Source organism: Prinia subflava, chromosome Z (genome assembly GCF_021018805.1).
Source record: "Prinia subflava isolate CZ2003 ecotype Zambia chromosome Z, Cam_Psub_1.2, whole genome shotgun sequence".
Classification (NCBI taxonomy): Eukaryota; Metazoa; Chordata; class Aves; order Passeriformes; family Cisticolidae; genus Prinia; species Prinia subflava.
In genome coordinates, this window is record NC_086283.1 from 60,440,631 (window position 1) to 60,456,025 (window position 15,395).

Genomic DNA, 15,395 nt, shown 5'->3' on the forward strand with positions numbered 1-15,395 from the left:
ACTAATGTTTAAAAAGGCAGGCAAACAGATGAGCAAAATGCATCCTTTCTGTGCATGCTACACGGCAAACAGTGGTCTATCCTTCCGTAACTTTATCAGCACAGAAGACTTGCAGAAGCCATGGGCAGATAATTCAGTGTTCTGCCAGTGATGTGTCTTCAGTGACCTCTGTGTTGGGAGTGTCTGACACAGTGAAGACAGCTGCTGGCAAGATGGTACAAGGCCACATAAAAAGATTAGGGGCACAGTTCTAGTAAAAAACTCTGGATACCTGTCAGAAGCAAGAAACCAGTCAATTAAAGAGAGCCTGCACTGGGTGTCCTCCTGCTGGCTCACAGGACTCTAAAGCACTTGAAATCCTTACATTAAAATCACAGAACCACGAAATGGGTCTAGTTGCAAGGGAGCAACCTTGTCTGGTCCAACATTTCCTGCTCAGGCAGGGTCACGCCAGAACACATGGCACAGGATTGCATCCAGATAGCTCCTGAGTATCTCCAGTGAGGGAGACACCACAACCTTCTGTCATCTTCTGTAGAGTGGCTACATGGTAGACTGTCATGCATCATTTTTTCTCATTTCATACAGCAGCTTGGTTGATTAGCAGTGTTATAAATGAGTAGCTGATTAAATTAATAAAGAATTTTATTAATAATTTGCAATATAGAATTTCGAAAAAGCCACAAGCAAAAATCAGTGCCGAGCCGGGGGTTGGCACTGGGTTGAACTTCAGCTTCGGCCTCCATTGCACAGAAGCTCCCTGAGTTCACAAATTCGGTCTCTGTGGAGCCAGTTTATATACAGTTTTTCCCCATCTGGACAGTGTATTGCCTCATACTTCTTTTGTCCCTTCAGTTTCTTTTACATATTCATGTAGCCTTTTCCTTGCTGCCAGTCGGCTGAATAGGTTTCCGAGGAGAGACGAATACTTGATTCGATTTCTGGGAGCCCTGTATTGGGATGCACACCCCTGATGATGGAGATAAGATCTGTATCCGGTGTTAATGGCTGGGTCGTTGTCAGGTCCATCTCCGGAGAGGGCTTATCTCTTCTCTCGGAGCCACCCTTCTTTCTATTGCAAATTTTAGTCCTTGCCTGAGTTCCTGGCAGGGGCGTTTACAAATCCTGAACATTTTTTATTTCCAAGCCTGAGTGACTTTTTTCCATATATTTATGAAACACTAATTATTTTATACCACAGATTACAAACGCGAATTATTTCACATCATATATCACAGCAGTATGTAGTCCCGCTAATGAGGACACATAGACAACCGCCCAGGATGAGTTTAATGTCAGTTTAAAGTGTAGCCTTTCTTAAATTTTGGAGACCTCAGTAAATGGAGAGTGTCTGTCAAACTAGGATCCCTGATCAAGTCTCCTTTTCCCATGCTGAAATTTTGTCCAGGCCAAAAAACAGAATTTGGGCTGTTTTTTCCAGGATTTATGAGTTTCTGGTAGACTGTTGGAAGAATAATGCTGTGTAATGCAGCAATAATCTCTGAAGGCACGGTCAATATGCACACATCCTGAAAGGCAACCATGATATATGCAGACCTATTTTTTCTTGTACAACGAGTGAATCCAAAACTACCTAGAAGCTGCAAAACCTTGGTTCATGATTTCTGTGGGTCAGCTACTTTTGCTCAGATAGTCCTGTGTGTTCTTGGCACACATGTAAAATCTTCCTGCATGTGCTCAGTAAATCCAGGGCGTGTGTGTAGTGCTCACTGCGGAACTGCTGCACAACACGAATGCTTTGAGAACATCATCTGGTAGAAATACGGGAGCCTTATAAAAAAGTGTTAGTGTTTATTATGTTATTACTCCCAACTGAGAGTCTGATTGAGGATGAAAAAATCCTGTGTCAGATTTCTGATGGAGACATTCTGTCTCCAGCCACAACACAATGTAAAGAATCTTTCACAAGATAACAGTGTTTGACCACAATTGTGAGGCTGCAGTCTACACATTGATAGATCAGTCTGGATTACTTCTGGGCCCTCCAGCTGCACAGGAGGAGCAAGTGATTCAAGTTTCTTTATTGCAAAAGGACACAGCAAATGTACCTTAGTGTGCCTGCTTCAGTAGTTAGATCTGGCCCGTCTCAGTACATTCACTGCTAAACAATCATGAATTTGTTTAGTAAATACCCGAGATGTGCCAAAAACTGGAGAAATAAGACAGGAAAAGAGGGGCATGCTTTGAATTGCTTTCATGCTTACAGTTTTCAGTTGGTAAAGAAACACATGGATAGCATCTCCACATTCCTCAAAGCCCTTTCAGAGATCTGTTCTGCTTCCTAAGGTTTACTGGTAGTGACAGAAGATGCTGTTCAGGACTTGTCAGTGTTGCAATAATTTACACTTCCTTTCACTTCCACCAGGAAGAGCAAATTACAGGCAGAAGGGGGAGAAAGAGAGATAGAAAAGTAATATTGCTGTTATTACTGAGAAGGTAGAGAAGATTTTATGAAGGGATTCAGCTAAGGCTGCAGATCTGAGTTTCATGCGCATACCGTACCTCTTTTGTTAGCTCCAACAAGTGTCTCTAAAGTGATGAATTTGCTCACTTCTTGCAGCTGTGCAAAAATTCAGACTTCTCATCAAAGCTGGTCTTTTAAACTGTCCATGGGATTGTTACATAGAGTCCATGGGAGACTGCTACAAGTTATTTGGATTTCTGTCTTCGGAAGGGCTGAATCACAGGAGTTGCCTGTTTCTCTCTCCCTTAGGGGTAAAGTGAACCACTTTTCACTGTCCATCTGATTCCATGTAAGACAACAGGCAAATTGCTGGTTCCCACCTTTTCCATCTGGGCCACAGTTCCTCACAGCAGTGGCAATGGTGCTGTATAGTCTGGTGTACCTGTACCTGGCATAATGTGTCCCTGAGCTTGGGGAGATCTGCTTTTGTTTAATTAGACACAAGAGAGATGGCTTCTGTAAACTTTCAAGCATTCCCCAGAGGGCACGACATGATGGCTGCTACATGCAGTACCCCAAGGATGATTTTTGATGGGTTCCTGCCCTTACCATGGACACAAGGCAACACCTGTGACATTTGTGGGAATCACTACTGCAGATAGTTCTTCAATGAGGCAGTCAGAAAAGTGTCTGAAGGTGCTTCAGCGTATGTGCCAGGTATGGTTCCTCCCTTGTGCCCATCCTTTCCCATACTGCAGGGCAGGCAGCAGTGCAGAGGTACAGTGTGAGTCACAGAGGTGGTGGCCGAGTACTGAACCACCTATGAAGTCTGTGACTTGCTGTCACAATCACACATGGAGGATGTTTGTTCCCCTGTCAATAGCACTTATGTTTTTGATTAAACATGGATGATCAGTTCTGTCTTGCAAGGCTGTCATGCTGGACTGAACATGGTTCCCAAAACCTGACAGAGACTTGTGTCAGGAGACATCTCTGGAAGTGTTCAATACCAGCCTAAGCACCCAGCAGGGCTCACTGCAGGGCCTACACTAGGTCAGGGAACTTAGGCCCTCATCTGCTTGAGTGCTTGGTAACTTCAATGACAGAGATTTCCACCACTTTTCTGCAGCTTGTCACAGGGCTGCACTGCTCTCAAGGAAAAGTTTTCTCCTCCAAATCTTTTGCAGCTTGTGCCTGTTCTTCCTTCCACCCTGTCACTGGTGACCTCTGAAAAGAGTCTGGATTTACCTTCCTTGTAGTGCCCTACAGGCAGTGGGAGGCTGTAACTAGGCCCCTCCTCAGATGTCTCCTTTCCATGGTAAGCAAAATATGTTTTGCAGAATGGACTGAGCCGAGAACATCCCTTTAACACAATCAAGAATAAGTTAACCTCCAGTCAGGAGCTGGCAGCTGGTAATGTGAAGGCAGGACACATTTTCCTTAGAAGGCATGAGGTAATGTGCTGATTGGAAGTTACCATGGCCAGTTTTCAGTGATGGCAGTAATTAATAATGCACAGGGATAAAGTGAGGCAACAAGAATAAAGAGGCAACAAATGAAACTAGCAGACTAGCTAGATACACAATCCAGCTGTGTGTAATTCTCAGTGAATGGTTCACCGTGGCTGGCTGCCCCAGGAGAGGGTCTTATGCTCATCCTTTCTGTTTTCTGGGTCCTCATTATCACAGCAATATTTGCTTTGGTGGATTTTGCCTTTTCCTGTTACTTTGTCAATCTCTTTCTGTGAATTTATCTTGTGGGTTTTAAATCCAGTCAAGACTACTTGTTCTACAATAACGAGCAATAATCGGTCACACAGCTGGACTGTGTGTGGTGAGAAGAAATTAATCCTCTGCTGAATGTGAAGCTGCCGTCTGCTGGTTTCATTTGTTGCCTCTTTATTATCGTACTGAGAGACACATGAGTACTTACTGCCTCTTGACCTTCTCCTTGCCTCTCAGTGCTGAGGGGATCTGCTTTCATGCTAGTCATCTCTTTTCTAGACCAGCATGTCTTGATATAGTTGGCTATTTCTTCTCATTATCCTCCCAATATATTTCTGTCCTTTTCTAGTTCTACCATCTCCTTTCTGAGCCAGGAAGACAAAGGTTAAATATTTCTCCATCGGCATTGTGAGAGGCATGTGAAAGAGGACATTTTAAAGTGTGTTTGGATACATTTAGAAAGGAGGAGGGAAATGGATGTTTGCTGATTCTTTATGTAATGTTTTCTCTGGTTGTCTGAAGGCTTCTCAGTGATGTAGACAAAAATTATGACCTGGAAAAGACTTTACCAGCACTACTGTCACCTTATCCTTTGTTCAGGCCCTGGTCCTTTAGGCATTTTCAGTGAAAGTGCTAGTGGTGGTGTGACCATTTACATGTTGCCTGATTCTGCCTGCCGAGATGCACTTGGAAATAGAGACAGTCCCTCCCTCTGCCCCAAGAACTGTATTATGAGAGCACTTTTGAAGAAAAACTGCACCTTTTATTTAACTTCCCTCTTTGCTGCCTACAATGGTCAAAAGGTCCCACTGAAGATCGCTTCTGAAAATTCACTAATTTGCCACTGGGAGGGTAACACAGATGGCCCCAAAGGTGTACTTGGAGTTGCTTTACATATTTGTTTCATTACCAGGGCCAGTTTCAGAGTCCAGATTGACCTCATGTGTAGGAATGGCTTTGCCAGGTCCATTTTGAGAGGATGCAGGGCATTTCAGTGGTGTCCTCTAAGGCAGGGTCACCCATGAGAGCTACTCTAGAGTGGGACTAGTGAAGTGAAGGCTGCTACAGACACATGTGGCAGGAGAAGAGAGTTCATGCAGCAGCTTGCAATGGACCCTGGAGGCACCACAGCAGGTAACAAACACTGGAGTCATTCCCCCTGCGAGCAGTTTCCTGTGTGAGGGTCACAGCAGAATCCTCAAGCCCTGAAAGCAATTCAGGTCAAGGTAATACCACAGTTATTAAAGCAGCTGAGTTTGTCAGTTTTACTGTTAGAAAATGGCCTCTCAGACATCCCTGAAAGAAATGGAGCTGTTTTATTTTCTGAGTTGCCTTCTGCAAAAGAAATCGCTGAGGCGGGGGGCGGGGGGGGGATGAAGTGTTTGGGGAAGAGTGTTAAAATTCAGCTCAGGCTGAAAAGCACTCAGCTTTTAGAGGGGTGAAGGCTGGCAGGATTTTCTATCTACTTTCAGCATTTCTTAAATATTTGTAAATACATGGTTTTTGACTTGGCCTAGGAGTCAGCCCTCATTTTTGCTGGCACAGTCCAGAACTCAGAAGCTTATTGTGTGAGGCTTGTGGCACTCAGAGCAAGAGCTGCTCTTTGTGCAGAGGTGTCTGTCCTAAAATAAGCTACGGGCACTCAGGGGGGCAGCAGGAGAACAGATGAAGCAGTAGTCTGTAAGTTTCTACTAGGAATATTATGCTAGTAAGATGTCCAGTGCTTTTTACAGAATTATCCTCTCTTGCTGTTAGAATAATTTCTCCTTCAAAGTCATAAAATACTGCTGGCAAGGAAAAACTCTGCGTTAATAGCCCAGAAAGCAGCAAAAAGCAAATTTTTATGTAAACCATTTTCTCAAACCATTGTCTCTGGTATCTTTGCCCAAGAGCTACCCCCACAGTTCAAGGTACAGCGATTATGGTGACACTTTAGGTACACACACAACAATAGGGCAGCTCTGTAGTGAAATGAGATATGCATCACCTGAGATAAGAGAAGACTTGACAGGTATGCTGCTTTGGCCTTAAATCCCAGGTGCCTGATTTTCCATCCCCCAGGTTTGCTTCATGACCCAAAACTTCACCTAAATACAAGCTTTATGCTTTGCTTTAACTTCCACCAAATCCTGCAGGGGATCCTCTACATATGAGAGCTTCTTCCAGTAGCCGCATATCAAAGGAAGTGTTTTAATAAACACAAAGGATGGACAGAGTTTTTGTGGCCCCTTGTTATCCCTTGTGGCAAATGCATGTCACTGGGGGAATCAAGTTGTTTTCTTGATCAAGGAGTCATTGGAGATTAACCTTCTCTCGAAGGACAAAGCTGCTTCTCCTGGCAACAACTGAAACACATGCCATGAGATGAAACACTGGGGTAGATGGTACCCAGACTCTCAGGGTTGGAAGAAAGCTGACTGGTGCAGGGGGATACTGTTCATGCAGCCTCTGCAGCTGGGTGGGTATCTATCCGAACATGTGTGGTATCAGTTCTGCCACCTCTTTTCACTCTCTGAGAGATTGCTGGGGTGGGAGAAGGGACAACCAGCCCCACTTTGCAGGACCTGTGTTCTGGCCTGACTATACCATCACCATTGCTTCTGTGTGGTGTCCCTCACTGTGTTTGCCACTGCTTTGGCTCACACACAATACCCAGGCCTGGGAGCACCTTTGGGAAACTCCTGGAACAATCCTCACCTATATCCCTTCAAAGTCAGACCCATTTCAATCACACATAAGGTCCCAGTCACACAGGTGTCCCACCAGACCACCTGAATTCCTAGCCCTTGGGCACTGCCCTTCCTTCCAGTGACTGAAGCCTGCCCCTAAGCAGCAACACTGTCAAAACATATGTGTGTCAAAACATACAGGTGTCTATACCTATTTAGGTGAGGGGTTGTTAGGAGGGGTACCCTGAAGGGTACCATCATGTAGGAGTTAGACACATTCCTGCTAGGCTGTGAGGAATAGACATACACCAGTGTGTTTGTAACACTGGGACAGCATGGTTTGCTGGGGTGCAACCTCAAGGGCTATACCCTGGAGTTGGCTGAGAGTCTCTGTCCCTGCTCCCTCCCAGTCTGCTCTGCATCACAAGGGCTTTAGCCACCAAAGGGAAAGTCTGGAGTCATGCCCTTGCCCAGGTAAGGACAGCTGTGTGTCTTCTGTATATGTAAGACTTGCCACGCAAACAATCCAGCTCGCAGACAGCTTCAGATCTTCTGCTGTGTAGCCCAGCTCTTGGGACTATGCAGGAAGTCTAAGAATAAATTATTGATAGTGAAAACAGTCTGTTGGTGGCCCCAGCAACCCTTTAGATTTTAGGATGGCACTGCAGGACTGGTCCACCGTGGGTGCCGGCTGGCTGCTTGGGAAGGCATAGATGCTCTTCAGCTATGTCCAGCACAGAGGATGGAGCTGGAAAATAAAGAGAGAGGGAATTTGGGTCAGCAAGGAAGAAAAACGGCAAAGGAGGGTGTTTATTTCTTTGATATTTTGCTGTTTTCTCCTGGTGAGAAAAACATTCATGAGAGTCCTTCTGCTACACTGGTGCAGCCAGGTCTTCATCACACATCCATGAAGGAGGAGCAGACAGTTCTCAACCTGTCTGATTGCTGCTGTGGGCACAGTTTGTACTTGCTTCATTTTTGCCTGTCTCATTGCTTCATGGTTCATTTGGCTGAACTCTTCATAAAAAACAACATGTTAGACAGGCTCTGTACTGGGAGTATTGTGGGAAGGCAGTAGCTGTTGGTGGAAGGGATGGGCAAAAGGACTCTGCTTTCAGCATCCATACTGACTGCCTATGAAGCAACTGTGTGTGTTTGCCTTGTCAACTCTTTTGCAGCATAATAATAATGTTTCAAGTCAAAGAAACACACCTATGAAACCAAATCTTTCTGGCCAGTGGCTCTGCGCACAAGCTTCATGCACTGTATACTACCAGCTTATTCCAACTCTTTGCTTCATGTTAAACAAGGAAGAGCGAGACTAGCATGAGCCTGGTGTTTTGGTTGAAAATATTTAATTACAAATGACTGGAAGAGATATTTCCCTTCCAAGCTTTCATTTTTCGTCCCCTCTCAGCAGTGCTGTTAAGTGGGTTAACACATGTAACAAAGACACAAACCAAAAGATAAGTGGCTTCATTTGAAAAGAGCACAGGCAGGTGCCTCAACTGCATCAGGGTACAGAAATGTGTGAGTGGGGTTGAGGGAAGGGAAAGGGTAAGGCCTTGATGGAGGCATGGGCCAGAAAGGCTGAGATAAGCTCTCTCCAGCAGTAACTTTTCTCTCGTGAACGCTGTTACCCCCTGGGCAGCCCAAAGTGGCTCCACAGGCCAGGTTCATTAGCAGCCCCTTCGCAGTGAGGGGATTGTAGAGGGGCCGGGGAGAATGGCACAGTCCCACACCACTGTGGTGCACCTCGGTCCTGCCCCACTGCTGAACATCTGGGACACGGGGCACTGGGGTGGCAAGCAGCACCAGGGTCTGCATCTCTGTCTTGGCTGACCTTGCTGCCAGGGAGGCTCAGGACAGGCTCTTCTGGGTGTGGTGGCAGACCGAGATGCAAAGGGCGACCACAGAAAGTAGGGACTGGAGCTAGCAAAAGAAAAGCAGAGGGAAAACAACTTAGTTTTTTTAGTGCTGTCAGTGGAAAAAGTGGGATGGGGTCCTTTAAACTTGCATCTCATGTCCAAAATTTCATTGAGTTCTGGCTCTGAAAGCCTCACAGCAGACAGTGGTAGTGGCTGAGTGAAAGGATGCTCAGATCCCTGCTGAGTTCACAGACATGCAAATAGGCCCTCTTTCAATTACTGCAAAGGCTATGAAGCTCAGAAATGCTTTGTCCCCAAATCAAACAACTGTAAAATCCACACCTGAGGGTCATAAAAACCATGGAAAAATTCAGATTAAAAGTGGAACATAATGAGGGCCCCAGTCCCACCCCCTGATCAAAGCATGACTCACTAAAGCTAGGTCAGGTTGCCTTGTCCTGTCAGCTCTGGAATATCTCCCAGGGCAGAGGTCCCATCACCTCTTATCTGGGCCTTGTCTGCATCAATGATGGAAAGATTTTTTTTTTTGTATCCAGCTAGGGCTTCCCCTGTTGCAGCCCATGCCTGTTGTCTCACCATCTCCTCATGCGCCTCAGAGAAGAGGTGCCTCTTGCTCAAGTAGGCAATAGCTGACTGCAAATTGATCCTACTGTAGCTTTTTCCTCAGGCTGAAGATCACTTTCTTCCACTTCTTCCCATAATGTCCTGCACTCCCACCCCAGGACATCTCTGTGGTCCTGTGTTTGAACTTCCCAGTTTATCAATATCTCCCATTTCTTGGGGAACCCCAAACTTTCCTTTAAAATTCCAGATGTGCTGAGCAGAGGGGTGCAGCCACTCTCTTCAGGGTTTGGGTATGCTTTGTGCTAGACAGTCTTTAGGACATGTTCTGATGCCATTTTTTGCTGCTGGGGCTGGGAGCTGTGCAGAAGGGAAAGTGATGGCGTGTCTTCACAGTGCTTGCTTTCTGCTGCTGAAAGGTGTCTAGGGCACACAGGAACACTGGCATATGCTCCTATACGATGACAGGACACTGGCTCAGACCTCTTGTTTGCTGTATGAATTTTGAGAGTTCTCTATGAACCTCTAGCTGCACAGTGCTATGTTTGTTACCCAATTCATATATTCTCTCTTACACTCATACATGAACTAATTCTGTTTTTTAGAAATCCTCTAATGAGGATAATGATAATGATAATGACATACTGCCATTCTTCCTGTGTTTAGAAACATTTTTAAAGACTTTATTTTATTTATTTATTTTGTATTATTTGATATTTACATTGTTTCACTCTATGTTTTTGTGTTTGCTAACTGGCATTTATTTACAGAACAGGATAGATGCAAGTACTTTTGACAAGCACATGTAGCAACTGGTTTCAGAAGGATGGGGCCTGCCTTACAGACATTTTTAGACCTGTTTAGGAAAGGCTTTGGGGAACAAATATCTGCATCTATATTTTTCTGTTTCCCACTGATTTTAGTTGCAGTTAAGTTTGACGAACTCTTAATAGGCACAGTAGCACACTGGAGTCTGCTCCCAGCTTTCAGGTGGTCTTCCTCAGAGAAATACAGCTTGAGCCTGCTTGAGGAGCAGCAGGAGCAGTGGTGTAGTCAGCCCTCTGTTAAAACAACAGATGCTGTACCAGAATCAGGGATTTTGTTTATGGCACAGGTTATATGTGTAGGAAAGATGGTCTTTCTGCTTCATTCCATTGTGACAGCCAGGTTGTTGGAGGAGGTTAAAACAGCCTTCAAATGGGAGACTTGCCTCTCATACAGCTTTCAGTTCACTGTTGCCTGCTTATGCAGTGGTATGAGGCGAGGCAGAGACAAGGTTCCAGAAGATTCATCTGTCTCTGAGAAGTGAGATCTTCTTAGCATGAATAAAATCAAAAATAAACCAAAAAAGAATCAAGTCCCTTGCTCACCTCCATCTACCGTGAGAATTTTTTAAATGTAGAAAATAATTTCTTTTCTAACAGAAATAACTAAGAGATTTAACTCATCACTCCAAAACCAGAAGTTGCTCCTGTAAGCTGCTAGCTGACTAAATTCTGTACACCACAAAGCAAGTTTGCATTTCCCCAGAGGTGATTGGAAGTGATCTTGCTGAGTTCTCTAGTATTAAAGTTGATGCATACTTTCTTGCATCCAAGGTTTTTTTCAGGATTGCACAAAGGAGGCAGAGTTTAGGAGCAGCTTTATTTTACCTTTTGGAAATCAATTACTTCATGGTTATTTTCAAGCTTTTGAGTAGTCAGAATAGCAGATCACTCATCCATTCTGATTAAATGGATTTTCAGGAATGGCTGAAATCCCAAGACCTGCTGAGGATATGTAACAAGTTGATTCTTTTGCTTCCTTTTTCTTTGGCAGTGTCTTGTATCTCTGAATGCCAACATCAGATGCCCCGAAGATGGTCATGTCAAGCTGTGTTTGTGTGTTTGGGGTAGTTTGTTCTTGTATAAGCAGGCTTCACAAATAAGCAGCAAAAGCATCTAGGGTGAACTCTACAAAAGTGCAGCTTCCCAGAAGAGTGAGCACTTAGATGTAATTGCTTGTAGTTAAATTGGATGTGTGTCTTCACTTTGTAATGTAATATACACACAGCCATATCTGATTGTGACATTATGCCATGTATTTCCTTCTGTGAAGCAGTAGTAAATTGAAAGGCAAGGTATGACCTGGTAACAGTGAATTTTAAATAAATAATCACAGAATCATAGAATGCTTTGGTTGGAAGGGACCTTAAAAATTATCTAGTTCTAATCCTCCTGTCATGGTCAAGAACACCTTCCATTAAACCAGGTTGCTCAGAGCTCCATCCAACCTGTCCTTGAACACTTCTAGGGATGGGGCATCCATAACTTGTCAGGGTAACCCGGTGCCTCACCACCTTCACGGTAAAGAATTTCTTCCTAGCAGCTAATCTAAACCTACTCTCTCTGCGCTTTAAGCCATTATCCCTTGTCCTGTCACTAGATGTCCTTGTAAAAGGTTCCTCTCCAGCACTCTTGTAGAGTCTGATCTCTCTTTAGGTACTGGAAGGCTGCAATTAGGTCAGTGCAAAGTCTTTTCTTTTCTAGGCTGAATAAACTTTATTCTCTCAATTGTTTCTTATAAGAGAGGTGCTTCAGCTGTCTGATTGACTTGGTGTTCCTCTTCTGGACTCCCCCTCTGTGCTGGGACCCCAGGGCTGGATGCAGGGTTCCAGGCAGGGTCTCCCCAGAGCAGAGCAGAGGGGCAGAATCCCCTCCCTCCCCTGCTGCCCACGCTGCTTTGGATGCAGCCAGGACACCTTTGGCTTTCTGGTGAGTGCCCATGGCTGGGTCATGTCCAGCCTCATCCCCCAGCACCCCTAAATCCTTCTCACAGAGCTGCTCTCCATCTGCACAGCCCCAGCCTGTGCTGGTGCTGGGTTTGTCCTGACCCAGGGGCAGCACCTGGCACTTGGCCCTGTTAAACCTCATGAGATTCCTATGGGCCCCTTGAGCTTGTGCAAGTCTGGATGGCATCCTGTCCTTTAGGAATGTCAGCTGCACCACTCAGCTTGATGTCATCTGCATACTCAATCAGGGTGCACTCAAACCCTTTGTCTATGCCATTAATTAAGGTATTAAATAACACTGGACCCTTGAGGGACACCACCTGTCACTGATGTGCATTGGGACTCCGAGGTCTTGGCCACTACTCTCTGGGTGTGGTCTACTTTCTTAAGTGTCTAGCAGTCCACTCATCAAATCCATCTCTCTCAGGATGAGAGAAGGATGTTGTGGGGAGCCATGTCAGAGGTTTTATATAAGTCCTGATAAATGTTATCCATAGCCCTTCCCTTGTCCACTAATGGTTTCAAGGCAGTCATTCCATCAGGGAATGCCACTAGGTGTTCAAGACAGTAACTGAAGTTTAAATGAATTTTCCTCCAGATCTTTGGGTTCAAATATCTGGTTTCCCTACCACTAGATGAAAGCTGAAATCCTTGTGTACTCCTATGGAAGCATGGCTTTTAGAAATGTATAGAGCACTATAAGTCTCCAAGAAATCTGTCAGAGCTCGTGGCTGCACACCCTGCACATGCTGACTTCCACAATGTTGGAGCACATCTTGGTTGATGCATGCTTATATTGGCCTGAGCCCCTCTGAGAGTTAATCAGCTCATGAGATGTGTACCAGCAGCACACAGGGTGACATGTGGGAAGGCATGATTTGCAAGTGATCCCGCCTGCAGTCAGGCTCCAGGTGTAAACACTGAGGTCATCTCTGTCCTTTCTGAGGTGCAGAAACCCCACTGGGGAGGGAGTGGAAATGCACTGATAATGACCCAGTGCACAAGGATGACAGGTATTAAGCAGGAAGGGGCTGACCTGCAACCCTGATCTCTTACTGTGAAAGGTGAAAGGGAATCATGAACTGTCCTTTGATACTTCTTGCTCTGACTTTTGCATATTGGATTCTGCACATCAAAGAAAACCTTCCTGCTGTTTGGATTGGACTTTCCAGATCAACATCAAAAATCTGTAAGGCTTTTTCCTGAAGATTATGTTGGCTACACAGTCGAGAAATATGTTTTGTGATGCCTTTTTGCCATAGCTGTCTGATGATAATAACTTGATGATAATTAGATGGACCTTGTGGGCTCTTCAGGACCTGAAGATGACTTCCCAATCCAGGAACATGACTCTGTTTCTGGGGTATGATTTGTGTCTAGCAATACTGTAGGCATGTCCTAAGAAAATCTTCCCCATGGGTTTTGAGTTAAATTTTGTATTTAGAGAGGAAGGTAGTGCTTTTCTTCTGCCTTGAACTATTTCATAATCACACGGTCTTTATGACTTTTTGTGTCTCAGCCCAAATTGTGAAAGTGCTCACATTTACGTGGCTGAGGAGATAACTAGGCAGGCAAAAACCAAATTCCATGTGTTTGGTTACAACTATTTAGGTCCTGGAGTTAAAGTTCAACTGGCTGTTTTGCACTGGGTTACAAAACTGAGAAAGAACAGAATTCCCTGGTGCTTGAGATCTTCAGTGTATATGTACCCAAAAGAGGCTTTCCAGAAATCCTGAGCCTCAAAGCTATGAAACCATTTTAAGTAATGGTCCACAATACACTGAAATAAAACATTACTCTGGCAGAAAAAGCATGGAATAGTAAACCTTCTGGGCTCACATACCAGAGTAGCATACTGTCCTGAAGATTGCTCATGGAAAAATACCATTTCAGCTTGAACTTTGAAGTTTACAGAAAGAAAGGTGGGTTTAGGTACTCGAAGGTAATGTTATAAGTTTTTTTTTAATGCATATCCAACTTAAGTATCTGTTAGTATGTGCATTTCCAACTTCATAGGAGGATTGGGTTATACGAACACCAGAAAGGTACTAACATTTTTTCCATCAGTGTTAATCCCATTACACAGTAAGATGGGCTACCTGCTATATTGGACTAGCCAGGAGTGCAGAACAAATTCTAAGTGCCTTTCTAAGTAATCCTCTCTGTGCTGATAATGTGATTGCTATGTTCTGGCTGTTTTGTTTGAGACACATATAGTATCAGAAATACAAAAGACTGTCAGAGGGAGTGGTAAAATTACAGTGGAATTACAGTCCTTCAAAATTCTAATAGTAAATGTGACTGCTCATTGCTTCGGAAATGGTTTGGGCGTGATAAAGCTTTATATGAATATTTTGAGTGCACATAAAAGAATCTAAATGAAGAGAAAAGGGTGCAGCTCCCTCATTTCTTGGCTTATAATGTCCAGGACATGATAGGGCATGCCCTGCTATTTTTTGTACTATAGATATGAACTTGAAACTTAAGTCTTCAAAATGAAGGGGAGGGTGGGGCGAGGGGAAGAGGAATGCTTCCAGAGATAAGCAGAAGACATATTTCCAGTGCAACAATTAAACCTGTTGCATGTGATAAATTTAATCTAACCCCAAAAGTTATCACAGTCCATGTGCAGACACCGATCTGCGAGAGGCCAATGATTGAATGAGTTGTCACATCCCTCCTTGGCTAGAAGAGCTGATGGTGTCACTGTTAGAGGGAGCTTGCAGGGAGTCATTCATGGTGAAGCACGCCCAGGCAGACACTGCCTCTCCCCCTTACCCTCCCAGTTCTCCCTTTGCATGGCTCAGCATTGTCTCCAGGTACTGCCAGCAGTGCCAAGCTCTGCTGCAGTTGCCAAACACAGGCACAGGAATGAGCTTGGGGGCCAGAAGAGAGAAACAAGTAAAAGGTTAATCCAGCTGTGATACACGGGATGTTGGCTGGTTCCTGGAAGGCAGGGATAAAGCCTATCTGCTTTGTAGTTGAGGGGTGTCTGCATTTGCAGCTGCAGTTCTCTTCAGGCAAAGGAGCTGTGTTTCTTGTTCCTGGAGGGCTGAGTAGCATAGAGTATCAGGGATTCTTTTTTTCTTCCTGCTGCCCAACAGACTGCCGCCACAGCTTTTAGGTGCTGACACTGCATTTCATCAGCACGGCAGTTATCACCTGGAGATGTAACATCACAGCCACCCCACATGAGCTCCACCTTAAATCACTCTGAAAGCTGATGCTGGGGCAGGATATGGCAGCTCTGTGCTAAGCTGGGTATTTTCTGCATGCACATGACAGCATAGCATGCTTCTGGTTTCAGGGTGGAGCTTCAAAGGTGGCTTCTGATCAGTAAAGCCTCTGTACCCTGTT